Consider the following 15942-nt stretch of genomic DNA (forward strand, 5'->3'; position numbering starts at 1 on the left):
TTACCCCAAATGTGGATGGTTTGGCGAGGACCATGGTGATGAGACCGGTGAATGAAACAACCCAACCCGATGTGGTACGGAGGAAAAGTGTCATGTTTAAGAGTGACTTTCTACCATTAAACTTTGATGTTCTCCCAATTTTTCCCCAGTCATTTCTGACCAGTACCTCTTTATTTTTGTCAAGCTTGAGGAGGATAACATATGCTTGTTCTATAACCTGCCCTTCGGGCAAGCCCATCGCTATGATTTAACGAGCCTAGCGATAGGGAAACTCGTTCTCGTCTAAAGACAAGTTTGTCGCTATTTAATCATTTTAACGAGTCTAACGACAAACAAAACTCGGTCCTTTTCATTTTTAGAGAGTCTAAAAAGGTACAGAAAGTCAACTCCATAATTCCTTTTTCGTCAGCTAATCCCTTAAGTCCGAAAAAGTATAAAACAATACAGAAGGGATGGCTGTTCGGTACTTTTAACGAGCTGAACAAGACAAGCGCTCGATCCTTTTGTGCAATAATCCCTCGGGTCCAAAAAGATTAAAATTTAGAGGAGGGATAGCATTCCGGTTATTTAACGAGCTGGAAGGCCAAAACTCGGCAAACTTTTCATATTTTACGAGTCCGTGAAAAGAGCTCAAAGAAGACTCGTCTTTTGAGGAACGAGTGATAAACAGGGATAGCAGCAGATTCCAGGTACAGGTTGGAATTTTCCAATCACGGCAGTGTCACAAGGATGGCTAGGTGGAATCACTCTTCGCAGCTGTTTCTCAAAAGAGGTAAACACACAAATGGAAGTGAATGATCGGCCAAATGACGGTGGAGGTGATGGATGAAAACACGACCAAGGCTCTTATGGCTGATGAATTTACGATCTCAAAGGGTTATTTACCGGTTCATTTTTTCCATGAGCTTGAACTCTGGGGGAAACTTTTGCTCACACTTTTCTATTTTTTAACGAGCATAAATTCAGTCATAAAACTGCTCGAATTTGCGTTTATTTTTTAACGAGCATGAACTATATGCTAAAACTGCTCGATATACCAGTCATAATAAGAACGCCTCCTATGAGATAACTATTTTTTTAAAGAGCTTCATCTCACAAAGCTATGCTCCAAATTTTGGCAAATTTTACTTTTGCCCCACAGGCTTTCTTCATGCAAGTTTGGAAACGGCTAATCCTACGAGTTTAAAGGGTTAGACCTACAGGTTTAAAGGGAGGACCTAAAAATTTAAAAAATAAATAGTCGTCCCTTGCTTGCATTCCAAAAGTTTGCATGCCTCCAGGTATAGGATAGAATTTCGAGGCCGCCTCTCCTCTTTCTTATTATCCGAAGAGGGTTCTATTTGCTGCCGCAAATCAATCTCTTTCTTCGGCGGTGTCTATCATTGGGTTGTCCAAAGATGGTTACCCTCTGTCACAACAATATAGTCCCCTTCTTTGTAGGCTGCCCCTGCTTATCCTTCAAAACATATGTTTCGATGGGCGAGGCTTGAATTCAAACATGTTTACTATTTTTCGCAATAAGGGAATTCCTACTCGGGCATTGCCCACTTTTTTAGACAAAGGTGAATGACTCTTTTGTCAAACACATAACTTTAACAAAAGATTATTATTCCAGAACAACCCCACTTCCTTCCACGGACGGGGTACGGACTAGTCATATTCTTCTGCGGAAATTCTTCCTTATACCCGGGGTTTTTTCTGCCCGAAGCAGACCAGGGTGCATGCCCCCTGGGTCCTAGTCTTTCTTTCCGAATCACTCGCATTCATCGGGAAGGAGGACTGGGGGCGGAGGCGTATCTTGAGTGAATAGACCATTTAGGATTGGTATTTGACTATTTGCGATGCGAGATCCCGGAAATGAAAGTTGGTCTACGAGCTTGACCATCCTTCCTTCGTGTGGAAAACACATTACTCTAAAGAGTGAGGAGACTATCGCTCCCATGCAATAAATATAGTCGCGTCCGAGGAGTAGGTTATAATCCAAGGGTCCTTGGACGACCAACACGTTCATCTCGACGGTCTTCCCTTTCAATGTAACAGGTACATTGGGGAGGATCCCTAATGGTCGACTGGTTCCTTTATCAAAACCTGAGAGATTTCTCAACTCAGGTAAAAGCGCTGGGGAACCCAGTGCTTTCCAAGCAATAGAGGAAAGGATACTCACAGACGCCCCTTCATCAATGATAGTACCAGCCATAATCATTCTATAGATCTGGACAATGATTCTGAATGGTATACTGGCTGGTAACCGGGGTCTGCCTAGTTGATTCCAATCAAAGGATACAACCAGGTTGCTTGGTGGTGGGACCGAATATACAGCCGGATATGACTCTGACGATGTTCCTTCCTGCGATAAAGGAATGGGCGCATTGCCCTGACGCTCATCAGAGTCGGTGCTGATATAAAGAACCTGGATGGTGTCATCCTTATTCTCTTCAGCTAGGATGTCGCATGAAGATGACTCTTCAGTGACGGTGCCATTTGAAGACGGGTCTTCAATGACGGAGTCATTGGACAATAGAACCTCTGAAGGAAGAACCGGGTCAACTGCTGTTTCGACCTTTAGACTTTCATCTGGTCTGGATTCATTAGGTTCATTCTCAATGACCGACACTTCAGCTGACCACTTGAGCGGGTCAACTGGATTTTCAACTATCGAGGGATTAGGCGCGAGTTTTTGGTATCCAGGAGGAAGTCGCAACGGTGAAACCGGGCGATCTTCCAAAACTCTCTTGGCCTCATCTAAGAATGGACATTTGTGTATGGCATGATTGCCTTCACACAATAGACAGGGTGATCTTGGTCCCCTTCTTCGTCCTTCACTCTCGCTAGTTGACGGAATGCAATCAACATGACAACCAGAGGTTGATGCTATCGGATTGTGCAACCTTGGGGACCAGTCCCTTAGTGTCCGGGGAATACAAGGAAAATCACGATGGAAATGGATCCCTTTGCAAATGACACATGGCGATTTAGGCCCGGTCGGTGCAGTGTGTGGGTTTTTGTCAGCTTTCTTCTGCTTGCCCCCAGTCGCCCTCGCCAGAGGCTCCTTCTGCTTCTTTTCTCTCTTCTTCTTTTCCTTCTTCTCCTTGGGAGGCTGACTTTTGCCAGCTCTACCTTGCGAAGATGAAGGATCAGAGGAAGTATCATAAGAAGTGGAAGGCTGGTGGGTAGTTCTAGATTGTTCTGACTGTTGATTCGACTGCTCAGGATTAGTGGCGATTTGGACTACATTAGTTGAAAAGAGCCATACAGGGAGGCCAATTGTCAATCCTGGAAGTGACAAAGTAGCCATATGAGGTGCACCAACATCTCCCCAAGAGGAGAAGGGATTTGGACTTCCGCCAAGGTTACTTCCTTGGTTGGTGGGCTCCATACTTTTCAACTGAAAGATCAACGTGGGAATAATAGGTGATTATGTTCCGCTTAAAATAAATTTTATTAACGACGCTTTTAGACACAAACTTGCTTTTTCATGTTTTAAGAGTCGAGAAAAAGCTAAAGATGACTCTAGTCGCCTTCGATGTATTAACGAGCCCGAAGTGACAAATGCTCGGTTGGACTTTTTCAGTTATAGAGTTTGAAAAAGGCCAAAAGAAACTACTCTGGAGATCTAGGCAGAGGGTGTGCCAAACCTTTCGCGAAACCACAGAATACGTTTTACAGTACGGGTGGTCGATCTTCGTGAATGCTGTGTTCACTGCATCGCGATCAGTAGGGCGGCCGACACAGTTTCCTAAGGATAAAGGATAAAAGCCTATAGGGGTCTCCCAATATACGCGACGGTACGCGGGAGCTCAAGTCCGTGTTAGTGCCACCGACTCTCAGGAGGAATCACCCACCTTCGTAGAGATCGACAGTCACTATGTTTAACGACGCCGGAACACGTCTCTACCTAGACCTCTAGATGTTTGTGTTAAGTTACAAAGCGTTGTTATGTAAATTGGGTTTATTTTAATGTTGATCTTTCTTAACAGTTTTCCTTTCAGGTTCGCCACGAGATGTATATATACAACTTCCTATATGCAATCTAAGAATGAGAAGCAAATCTTTTCAATCTTTCAACTTTGAAAACCTTAATCTACTGAGGGAAAAGAAAGACACAACTTTTTCCACAGATCATAGAACACACACTAAAATGCACATTTTCCTAAATCGTCAAGCACACAGTCAAATGCAAAATGCACAATGCATGTATTTCTTTTCGTTATCCTTAATGTTGATGTAAGACAGAAAGGAAACTGTTGTATAATTTTGAATCTAATCTCAAGTAGAAATAAACAAGCTTGTCCAAAATCAAAAAGACACCTTATGATAGACTTGTTTAAACACAGGAAATGTATAGATTCAAACCATAAAATGAAAAACAAACAAACTCAAACAGCCATGAACAGTAATAAAACTAGCTCATAAGATCACAAAGACACTTTTACAGTTCAGGATCTAAGAGGCCACAGCTATACTGGTTCGCTTTTCACAATGGGAAACTGTAACTGAAACAAGAAATACTGAAAGAACATTCACAGTTTCATCACACAACTAAGGCGGAATAATGTCAAGGAGAAGTGGTTTACAGCAAGTACAATGACCAGCAAGCAATCAGCAAAAAATCAGTGAAAACAGGGCCAAGACACAATGGGAAAGCTGAGCAAGACAATGGCTAACTGGACCAGCGCAGGCTCTGGTCTGTCAGTTTGACTCTCAGCGCAGTTCCCGAAGGGAGTACCTGCGCTGTAATGCAGACTGCCTGCTCTGGGACACGAGAGTTACGTCTACAAAGTTTTCCGGGTCATAAAAAGCTCAAAAATGCACTGTTTTTGCTGAAATAAAAAGCTATAGGTCAAGTACAGGCTAAGGGATGATCAAGAGGATGAAGATCTATCACAAAGAGTAAAGAGTCTTTTGTAGATTAGCTCTTTAAATCTTGAATTTGCTCAGCAAATGAGCAAGAGTAACAGACCCTCTACTTCGCTTTTGATATAGTCAAAAGCTTTTCGATTTGGTACTCTTTTCTTCAAGAAATGAATAGCAAAATACTACAAACACCAACAAGATACTAGGCTCCCCAGTGGAGTCGCCAGTTTGTTGTGGGGAAAAGTATCCGACGCGGATGACCCTATCCCTACTCTAAAGGTGACAGTCTTTAGCAACAACTGAAAGTAAAGATTTGATGTTTTCCTTTATGAAAGTACAGAGAGAAGGAAGAAAAGATTAACCAACCTGGTGTCTTTCGCTTAGTCGATCCTTGTCCTCTCTCTTTGTCTCTTGTTCCCAGCTCCTTGCTCTCTTTGCTGGTCCAGCTACACACAGATCTTGCACAAAACAAGAGAGGAAACTACAAGATACATGTACTCATAACTGATGCATGTATTAGAGTGAATCAAATATACATGTAAATACAATACATCAATGCAATACAAGTATATAGGAGAACATGCAAAACTTTATTGATAGAAGTAACAGGGTTCTGAGAAGGTTACAACCAATGATGGCTCCAATCCAGCAGCACCTCCCCAGCAGCAAGAAATCTCCTCTTCACCTCTAGTAAAACAATCACCCAATAGATCTAACTGTAAACCAACAGCACCTCCTTGCTTTACACAAAATTCCAGCCTCCCTAGACCTCATAGAAGAGCTCTATATATAGGAGAGAAGAAGAGAGGATGAGTCAGCTTGAGACTGACATGAAGCTGCCTTGTGTCCTCTCCCTCTTCAGTTAAACTTCAGTCCTTGAGTCCACTTGGAGATCCTTGCTTACACATGGTGATCAAGTACCTCTTACTCATCACAGGGCGAATCTCATGAACCAAGTGTCAGTTTGGAAGCTTCCTGGGCAATTGACACCTTGCAGAATGACTGTGCCACTTGGCCAATCTCGCCAAGCGCAGGTAGCCTTCATTAGATTTGACTTCCAGCGCAGGTACAAGGAGGAACAGTTGCATTCCAGCGCAGAAGCTCAGTGGAGCAGCTGACATGATCCAAAATAAGCCTGTTTTGAAGTGTTTTCAGGTGGAGAACTGATTGGAAGTGCTGTTGTTTGATGACCTTGTTCTTTTAGGGGTAAGAACAACATGTTTAGGGACTGAGGATCCCTGTAATTATTGACATTCCATGCTCCATGACGCGAGGCACAAAAATGTCTATAACATTATTTGAGCCATTATTTGAAGATTTCTTTGTTCAATCTTCTGATACATGCCATATGCGAGCAATCAAGCTGGAGATCTTGTCTCTCATTGCAACGAAATCATCTATTCATACAATATTGCTAGAGTTTCAGGACTATATTAGGGATCCAGATAGAAAGTTTGCCGCAGATGCAGTCTCTGCAATTGGACGATGCGCTAAAAGACTTCCATCTGTGGCTTTGACTTGTTTGAAAGGTCTCCTGGCATTGGTTAGACAGAGGTCTATAGCATTGCAGGGAAGCAACCAACCAGGGATTTGCATTTGTGACTCTCAAGACTGTGGAGGCTACTAAGTGAGCCCGTGAGGAACCAAACAAAACCATTGATGGAAGGATTGTTACGGTGAAACTTGCAGTTGAGGGACAGAGAAGACTGTGTATATATATTGCAGAAATAACAAGGGTTACATCTCGGCTCGATATTCAGATCTGTCTAGACATATCATGACGAATATATGTGATACTCAACATACCTATGATTAAAGGAAATATCTATGGATGTATAAACCTAGGAATATATATGAACATCATCTTGTCAACCTGCAAGTGTTTTCATCAAAGAGATGAAGTTGAAGGATCTGTTCTATGATCAAGGATCTCAGCATAGAATTTATATTAGCCTGCATACCTCAGTGTGAACTGTAATCTGATATCTCTCAATGGGTATTTGAAATAAAATTCCACAGTTGCAATCACAGTTTAGACACACATGGAGATCTAACCTTCAGGTAGACTTCATGGATATGATAAAGAAGCAACCATGAGGGTCTCAATGATGATGTAATAATGGTGCAATAATGAGGACAACCTCAGTCTCAGCGCTAGAAGTCTTGGCATAATTACATTCATAGCAAGATCAAGATATCAATGAAGCAATTTCAGATTGAAGGGAAATGCTGATTCATAGCAGTGATATGTGAGCAAGTCATATTTTCTCTGCCCTTGATCTACCTTATGTTCTTTTCTGCTTCTGTTATCAATTTTTAGCAAAGTTCAAATCCAAGATTAAGAATGCCATTTGATTCAGTTAAAGGCCTGGAAACACTTTTCCCCATCCAGCTTTGGCATGCAATATCTATTCTCGGGCAGTTCATTGTACTTGTGTGATTTTATAATACATTAGACTTGCCATTTGTGTTGGATTCATCAGCTTTCAGGTAGCAACACAGTTCAAGGAGAAGGCACCCCCAGCCAAGCAAGCAAAGTCAGAGAAAATTGGTTCTACAGGAAGTTAGCAGACTGTTTCTACAGGAAGACAGAGGACTGTTTCTACAGGAAGCCAGTGAACTGTTTCTACAGGAAGTTTGAAAATAGGGAAGCCAAAGGAGAAATCGGCCAAGATTTTAGCCAAGGAGGCCACCAGGGCCATAAAAGATGAGGAGAGAGATTGGTTGCTCAGAGGATGAGCAACACTTTCAGTAGGGGGGTGATGATGAGCCCCAAAAATGGACAATTATTTGGGCTCATTCAACCTCCTAATTTGACTTCATCCACCATTATCATTAGTTTATTGCATGTTTTTGATTATATTTATGTTAATAGATTGAATTTGGTTAGTCATTATGCCAACAAGTCTAATGGGTGCTTTGTGTAGCCTTTTTGGTCAACTTGGAGACAAAATTGAAGGTCTTAATGAGCACTTGGCAGCCAAATTCGTGGGAGAACAAGCTAGAGGATTTGTAGGAAGGTGTCCCCTTCATTTATGGGCCCTTACCTCGAATTCTCCACCATCAGCTCGGAGTTCAAGGGCCACCGAATTAATCAGCACAAGGGCAGCCAAGCAAGTCAAGTAGGACTGATGTTAACTCCAAGTTTTGGGCAGCCGAGTCCCTAAAGTTTAGGAGCACTGTTGGGTCCTCAATTTGTATAAATAAGAAGGCTTAGGGCCTCATTTTGGTTAGCCAGTGTAGCCAGTGGATGTTAGCTAGTTAGCCAGTAGATAGTAGCTAGTAGTTAGTCATTTCATAGCCTTGTTGTAGTCATTTTGTAATTCGATTTGTAGGCAATAGACTAGCTTTGCTCTCAGCTCATTCTCAAGCTCTCCTTGTGGACAGTTTTGATGTAACTCTTCATTCTTGATTAATAAAGATGAATCCAGCTTTGCAGCAGCTCTAAATCTCTCTTGGGAGGCTGTAGCTCTTGGGGTTGGGCCCATCTCAAGCGCCCAGTACCTCCCTTGTTTATCTTTATGTGTGTTTGCTGCATTCTTAAAATAAAATCTGCTCTTTAGATCTTTCTTTGTTATTTTGGTTGTTTTTGTTGGTTAAAGTAGCTTTTTATGTTTGGGAATCGATTGGTAGGAGTTTGTCATGCATTTAGATCTTTCAGAATGTTCTTGCTCACGTGATGTACATGGTTCTCTTTCCAAACGAGGCTGTTGTTTTTTCATTTCATTGACAGTTAGATTAAGTTAGCTAGGACTTAGTTTGCTTGCAAGAATTCATTGATTCAGTTGAATGTGCATTGTGCAAGGCATCTCTATCACTCACTCACATGGTCAAGCTTCATCAGAGCCATCTGATTCCTCCCATATCTAGGCTTCTCGCTTCACACCCATCCTCTTGCCCACGTAACCCTACCTTCTTCTCCATTGTTGTCTCAACTACCTTAAAGCCAAATCAGCCTTCCACATATCATCTCACCACTCCATTCATCAGTTCCTGGGTCACTTCAGACCCCCATCCTACCTCCATAACCATCCATGCATCTTCCATCAATCACCCATCCTCAAAAATCCCATTTCGAAACATCCTGTAGAAGAATTACAGAACTTCCTGTAGAAACCCCTGCAGACTTCCTGTAGAAGTTCATAAACACGGTTGCATGGCATCCAGACTTTGTGAAACTCTCAGAAAGAATGCTAGGGATCCCTTCAACCCTCTCTGTACCATCCCAACCTTTCCCAAAGCATTTCATCCCTTGATCCATCCCTGCACAGTGGAAAATTAGTTAGAAGCACATGCATGATAATTTCAACAACTTAAGCAAAAATACAAAAAGATGTTTTCTTCAGATAGTGATAACTTAGACACATGCATTTTACCTTCCTAGAAGTAATGGCATCTCTTCTCGTAGTTTGCATTCTCATTTTTGCATCAGTAGGACTAGTTGGTAGAATTAGGGTTTGCTAGGGTTTGTATTTCTTTTTGGCTTTCAGTTTCTTTCCGCAAGTAGATTAGCTTCCTTTGAGTTAGCTTTCGTCCATCAGTTAAGAAGCTTCTTCTAAGAGCTCATAGAAGTTGGCTTGAGCCCCTAGCGGACTTGTGCCAGCTGACCAAGTGACAGCTGCGGCAAGAGCTAGTACTTGTGCATACAGCACTGTCGCTTCCAAGTTTGTTACGAACTACCGGGTTGATAAAATTAAAGAAGGGAGTTCCAGGAGTTGTAGCATTATTGCTACAATACTGGGGCCCACCAGTTTGAAATAAAGAGGTTTCAAAGTACACATCAAAGGGAAGGTCTTCTAGGAACAACCACTCAACAGGACAAGATTGAGATCTAAATATGGGTCGAGGGCTAACAGAACTTTCTTGTCTTCTAAGAATTCTGGGGATCAAATTGGGGTTCTCGAACATAGGTGATGGATTAGGGTCAGGATTAGCCCTAGTGTATCGAGTTCTTTCTGAAGCCAGATTTCAGGTCTTTTTTTTTGCAATTTCTTATAAAGACATCAAAATAACTTCTATGAATTCTTTAAGATGCATGTAATCAAAATTTTCGGTTTCTTAAAGGTTTAATTCAACTGAGGAATTGTTCATTCCCCAGTATGGTCACCATTATGTTATCACTTAGATTTTCCCTTAGAAGTTATCAAAAGAAGGGACACTCCAAGTTAACCACAAACCAATCTTTTAAGTACAGAATTTAGCCAATCTGTACTCAGAGAAGGCTCTCTCTTTATGATTTAGCTTTGTTTTATGGGATATTAGGCTAGTTATGAAAGCTTGTAGGGGATTTTGGTTGGGTGGTGGAATTCTAGTAACAGATGGATAGAACAAGGCCTTCAAGCCATTGGGCTATGGAGTCAAATCGAGTGATGGCTCAGCTGGATCAGATCAAATTACTAAAGGGAAAACTCATAGGGCAAGGAAGTAAAACAAAAGGAAAATTCCAAGTTCAGATGGATGGATGAAATGGTAATAAACAGGGAGAAAGGGCAATGAAGAATCCTTTAGCCAGGTTTAATATACAGAATATAGGGTACTCATTAAAAGGGAGCAATTAAGTATTCTTTGTTAAATGGGTCGCCGTGATAAACTATGAAAGAAGGGGAGCATTTAATAATTCCCTAACTATGATAGTCTAGAAGAAAACATTAAGAAAGATAAACCTTTTAAAACAGATTGCAACAAAGCAACTTCTGAAATATCATTATTTTGTTCATCATTCAGATTTCATGAAAAAACATGTGATTATTATTAAATAGAATGGAAACAATAAAACACAAGAGATATAGAATACTTGTTTGATTTCTGTTTGACACATGTATCCTATAAACTGCCTTAGCTTTATTCCTTGATCTAGCAAGCGATACAAATGTACAATAGCACTTCAATTCCAGAAGAAAATGTCTATAGAAATGTTGTAGAATCCACCCCTAATACTTCGAATAAAGAAGTATTTATACAAAATTTACATCAAAATATCTCATAACTAAATGAGATTTATTCTAGGAATATAAAATATCTCTTTACACAAATATAGAGACAGATGGTCTCGAATATAGTGACAAATAATCAATTGATTTTTGTTGTTCTTGTTTTTGTTGAAGGAGCTGGAGGCATGCTCTACGAATCTACATCTTGTTGTTGCCCTAGTAACTCTGTGTTGGACATCTGATTTGATCTTTTTAACTGATACTCTTTCACCTGTAACTGATACTCTTTACCTGTTTACCAGCATTCATCCTTTTTACCAAAATTTACTGTGGTAAATATTTCTATTTACCTCACTTTTATCATGGTAATTTATAGGACGTCAGTCATGTTGGTCCACCAAACATCCTTTGGTATATTCATCCTTGTTAATTTCCTGTAAATTTCATCAGCCTTAGTATATTTCACAAAATTAGGTTGGACTGTAAATAAGTGCTTTACTTCATGTTCAATAAAGAAGAAGTTCTCTAAACCATCACAAAGCACTTTTCCTGTGGGTAGTTCCTTTGCTGAGGATGAACTAGCTTGACTTTCAACTTGCTGATGTAATTTGTTGATGTAGTCTATCTGAACCATTAGCTTATCATTGATGACTAAAGGACTTAGGAGCCCTTTAATTCTTAAGATGTAAAATTTCTTCATGAACTCATCTATATCTTCCTGCATACTTTGACATCTTTGCTCCAGGCCTTGCATTAAGTTCCTTTTGGTCAACACTTTCTTTATTTCGAGGATGGTAGCAATCCTATCCTCAATGTCCAGTTGCTCCAACTGTTGCCTATTTTTACTGTTCAGAAAATTTATTAACTGGACTGCCTCTTCAGGTTTTCTACCTAGTTCTTCTCCGGTCTTCTGAATTTCTTCAAGAGCAAGCTTTACTAAATCAATTTGTTCAAAAATAATTTGAATGAATGACCAAATATCATTGATGGAATCAATGATATTGGTCCATAATATCTTCCTAATGTCTGTCGGAGGCTTTTCAAATTTCAGATCCTTCACGAATGCTTTAATTTGTTAGGCCATGCCTTTGTTTTTCCTTATCTCTTCTGCATAATTGATCTTTGATATATCATATTTCTGCTAGAAAGTAGCGAATTTCTCTTTTACTTTCTGCAGCTCTGTTACTTGGAGTTTCATTTCTTCCATTGACTTAATCAAGTCCTCTGTGCTCTGTGTTGGTGTACCTGATTGTGTTGTACCTATTGCTTACACGGGTGTAGTTTTTGCCAAAGGAATGTTTGGTGGTAAAATAGTTGCCATTGTGGACAGGACTGTTGTGGAAACTATTGGCACTATAGTTTGAGGCTATGTGGTCGACTCACTCTACCTTGACTGCACTGCTTTCTCCAATTCTTGCTCCGTTTCCTTCAATTGCTCGTTTAACTTAAGGACCAAGTCTATAAGTTCTTCTTCATTTTTCTTCTCTATAACCTCAGCAGTCTGAGGGTGAATGAGTGGTGGAAACTTCAATTGTTTTCTAAGTGCAGCTATGTCTTCATTATTTTTCTTAATTAAGCTTTCTGCTACCTTAACATCTTTTGGCTCATGACCCAACTCAATTACTAACTCTTCCAATGATTTTATTCTATTATCTTTTCCTGTGAGGAGGCTTTCTCCAACTACAAATGGGCTGTAGTGTTTCTCAATGAATTTTACAATCTATGAGCCATCATCACTTTGCTGGTCAGTGTTGAATAGACCATCTCACCCGTTTTCTTGTGTAGTTCAATCTAGTCTATAGGGTGGATGTCAATAGCCATGACTTGAAAGTCAGTTTCGAGATAATCTGCGAAGGATTTTGGCTGCAGCACTGTGAGCTTCAGGAAACTCATTTGCATTTTGCCTTCATTGATGTCAAAAGCTGACATCAGTTTGGTCTTGTTTGTAGGGGCCATCTTTAAGTACTGAGCATAGGCTTGGGCCTTTAGCTTCTCATTATTTTCCTTGATCTCTTTAAACTTCCCCTTTATATTTATAATCTTCTCAGAAGAAGACCTGAAAGATGAAACTTCTGTGTTGGGTTGTCTTTCTAGTTCATGCCTTTGTGAACTTGAGGGTGTCCCACCTATTGGGAATGTTTGTAAACTATATATCCTTTCCTTTCTCATGCTCTTTGTAGTTTCTCCAATGAATTCCTCCTCTGAATATGGATTCATCCTTTGCCTCTTAGAAAAGGGTTGATCTGTGGGTATGCTTGGATGGGTAGCTACTTCCCTGTCTCTTTCCAAGTTCCTTTCCTCATTTAGAGGAGTCTGTAGTACTAGATGATTTCCCATATTAGTCTGAGATGGATGTGGTTGTGGTGGATCTAACTCTACAGATATTTCAGTCTGCTCTGATTTCTCTAGCTATTCTGTTGTTTCTGGTCATTCTGATGTAGATGGACTTGTTTCCTAAGTTTTCCTCTGTGAATGCTTTGTTGTGGGAGCACTCGATTCCTGGGCTGGCCTTTGGGAGGACTCTGCATGCACCTGTACAAAAGAGTCCAGGTCAAGTCTCTTCTCCAAATCTTTCATCACATTTTCAACTTCAACTTTATCACTATCTTTTTCTACCAATGTGCCTTCCCTCCATTCATTTAAATTAGCATATTGTTCTATTTCATGAATGTTGTGATGGATGTAGGGTGATAACTTGTGTTTTATCCTTCTCTCACAGATGAAACTGTGAGGATCATATGTCCAAGCAAAGCTCTTCTTTAAATGCATCCTCCTCTCTATGATTTCTTCTGCTTCTTGCCCTGCTTTTCCATTGTTGCACACAAATGGGCCTAAGTGGGCTTTGATCCTCACCTGGGCTTTCTTCTTTGCTTTTGTGAAATGGATTTGATCAGAGTTGATTAGTTGCCTAGAGTACTCTAGGGAAAATAATCTCATGGGGACATACTTGGGAAATTTGTAGGGAGGAAATTAACACCCATAGACTCTAATCTCATTATGATTCTGGTGTAAGTACCAGTGACCTATCCTATACTGCTCTGAAAACCAAAGGATTCTTTTGATATCATCACTGATTCTAGAGGGAGAACTTCCTGTCAACATGGTAGTTATAGGATGGACAAACTGATCAATGAAATCGATATATGAATAGGGAGAAGAGGATGAGTAATGAAAAATAGAGGTCCAGAAAATCACTGACCTAGGGTTACCTTTTGTATCAAGCTTATGCACAGAGAAAGGGAATTTGTCAGTTTGATAGTAAAGGAAGAGGTGATATAGGACTGTAGAATACTTGAATACTCTCTCATTTTCTAATCTCATGAACTGATTATGGATTTTGTTAGCTATGAATGTAGCATAGTCATATTTGACAACATGAGGCTGACCAGGGGTGAAGATACTCATGAAAACTAGGGTCAATTCATCAAAAAATTCACTAGTATTGAAACCCATAATGGCAGCAATCATATTAACAATATCTTTGCCTATATCAGTGAAGAAACATGTTAGGTAGGGAGGGGGATCTTTGGGTATATGATCCTTATCCAGGAAAGTATGGCAAATATGGCTGAGTTCAGAACTAGACATTTTGGTGGATTTTTCTAGTAATTCTCCAATGGAAATGGGGGTGAGGTTCTAGCCGGGCTGAAGCTATAATATTTCATTAATTGAATCAGAAGTAATGGTAAACAGAAATGGCTGGTCGGGGGACATTACAGCTCTGACGTTAGGGTTATAATTGGCCTGACATTGGTGGATAATGTCCGGGAAAATGTGCACAGAAGGGAATAGGTACTTTGGGAGATTTGATTCCCAAAGTCCTATGGTATCTGAATTGTTCATGTAATTGTCTTGGCATCGACAATATACTTTCAAGGGGCATTTATGAGGTTCAAGGTCCTTTACTTAGAAGTCTTTATCTATTAAGGGAAGATAATCCGAGTCTTTATGGGGAGCATTGACTGGAGGTACATTGAGGGCCACGGGGGTTTCCATCCTGGTTCTTGTGTTTTCAGGGATGAAACTGGGATTTCCAATGAAATTTTCGAAAACAGAGGTGTCTGGGAGTTTTAAACTAAGCTTAGCAACTCAAATATATTGAAAATTTTGGGTTTTAAAGCAATTTAGAGGAATTTTCAGTATATAACAGGGTTTCCGGGAGAAAGTCTGGTAAATACCTGTTTCTGGGCAACTGGAAAGGATGTTCATGTTCGTAGGATGCACACAATGGACTGGAGTGGCATTGAAGGGCAACATTCAAGGTGGTTAATAGTTTGGGGATGAACTGGTTGATTTGGACATATTGCGTGCATGCATGGAATTGTTCTGGATAAAGGACGAAGAATGGATTATAATTGTTTTTTATGCAAAGTCAATATTTTGGCGGGTTTAGTGACAAAGACAGGTGGCATCATCTTGATGATGTGATGTTTTGTCATTTGTGGGAGGCGGTAAGTGGGTTTCATCGCATCGCTTATGGGAGGTTGGTGGTATTGAGGGAGGGCCGCGCGATTCCACTAGTCAGTTGACACGTAGCATCGACGCTTTTGGAAAACCGCTCATATCGCGCGTTTAACATCCAACCAAAAGGCCAGCATGATATGAGTGAGGGCCGTTGGATCTAAGATATCTGATTTGATGGTGTTCGGGGATTGCGAAGTGAACGGTGTTTAATGGAGGGGGCCCGACGTTAATCAAAATCTTTTAATTACATCTCGGGTAATGCGATTGGTCAAAAAGTTATTAATTAATCCTGAGGATTAATTAATCCGTTATTTAGTATGGCAGGGGTCGGGGTTCTTAATTAGTCGTAGGTTGACTAATTAATCCCATTTCCAAACGTTATTAAGGTTATTTTGCAACCGGGGGCGGGATATGTAGTTTTTTTTGGATTTTTAATAATAATACGGGGAAAGGGTAATTCTTTTTTGGGATTTAGATAATAATACTAGTTAGAAGTTAATATGATTATGGAATATGAAGTGCACTAAGTAAAAATGTTTCCGAAAGCATTTCATCATACAACATTACTTAGGCTAATATGAGGGTTTAGAGATAAAATGTTTCAGTTTCCCTAAGTAAAATAGTATTTTACTTAGGAAAAGCTTTATAAAGGGAATGAGTGACTTTATGAAGGGGTAATTGTTGATGAAGGGGA

Source organism: Pinus tabuliformis, chromosome 6, assembly GCF_031772625.1.
Source record: "Pinus tabuliformis cultivar Carrire ecotype Pingquan chromosome 6, CPIR1, whole genome shotgun sequence".
NCBI lineage: Eukaryota > Viridiplantae > Streptophyta > Pinopsida > Pinales > Pinaceae > Pinus > Pinus tabuliformis.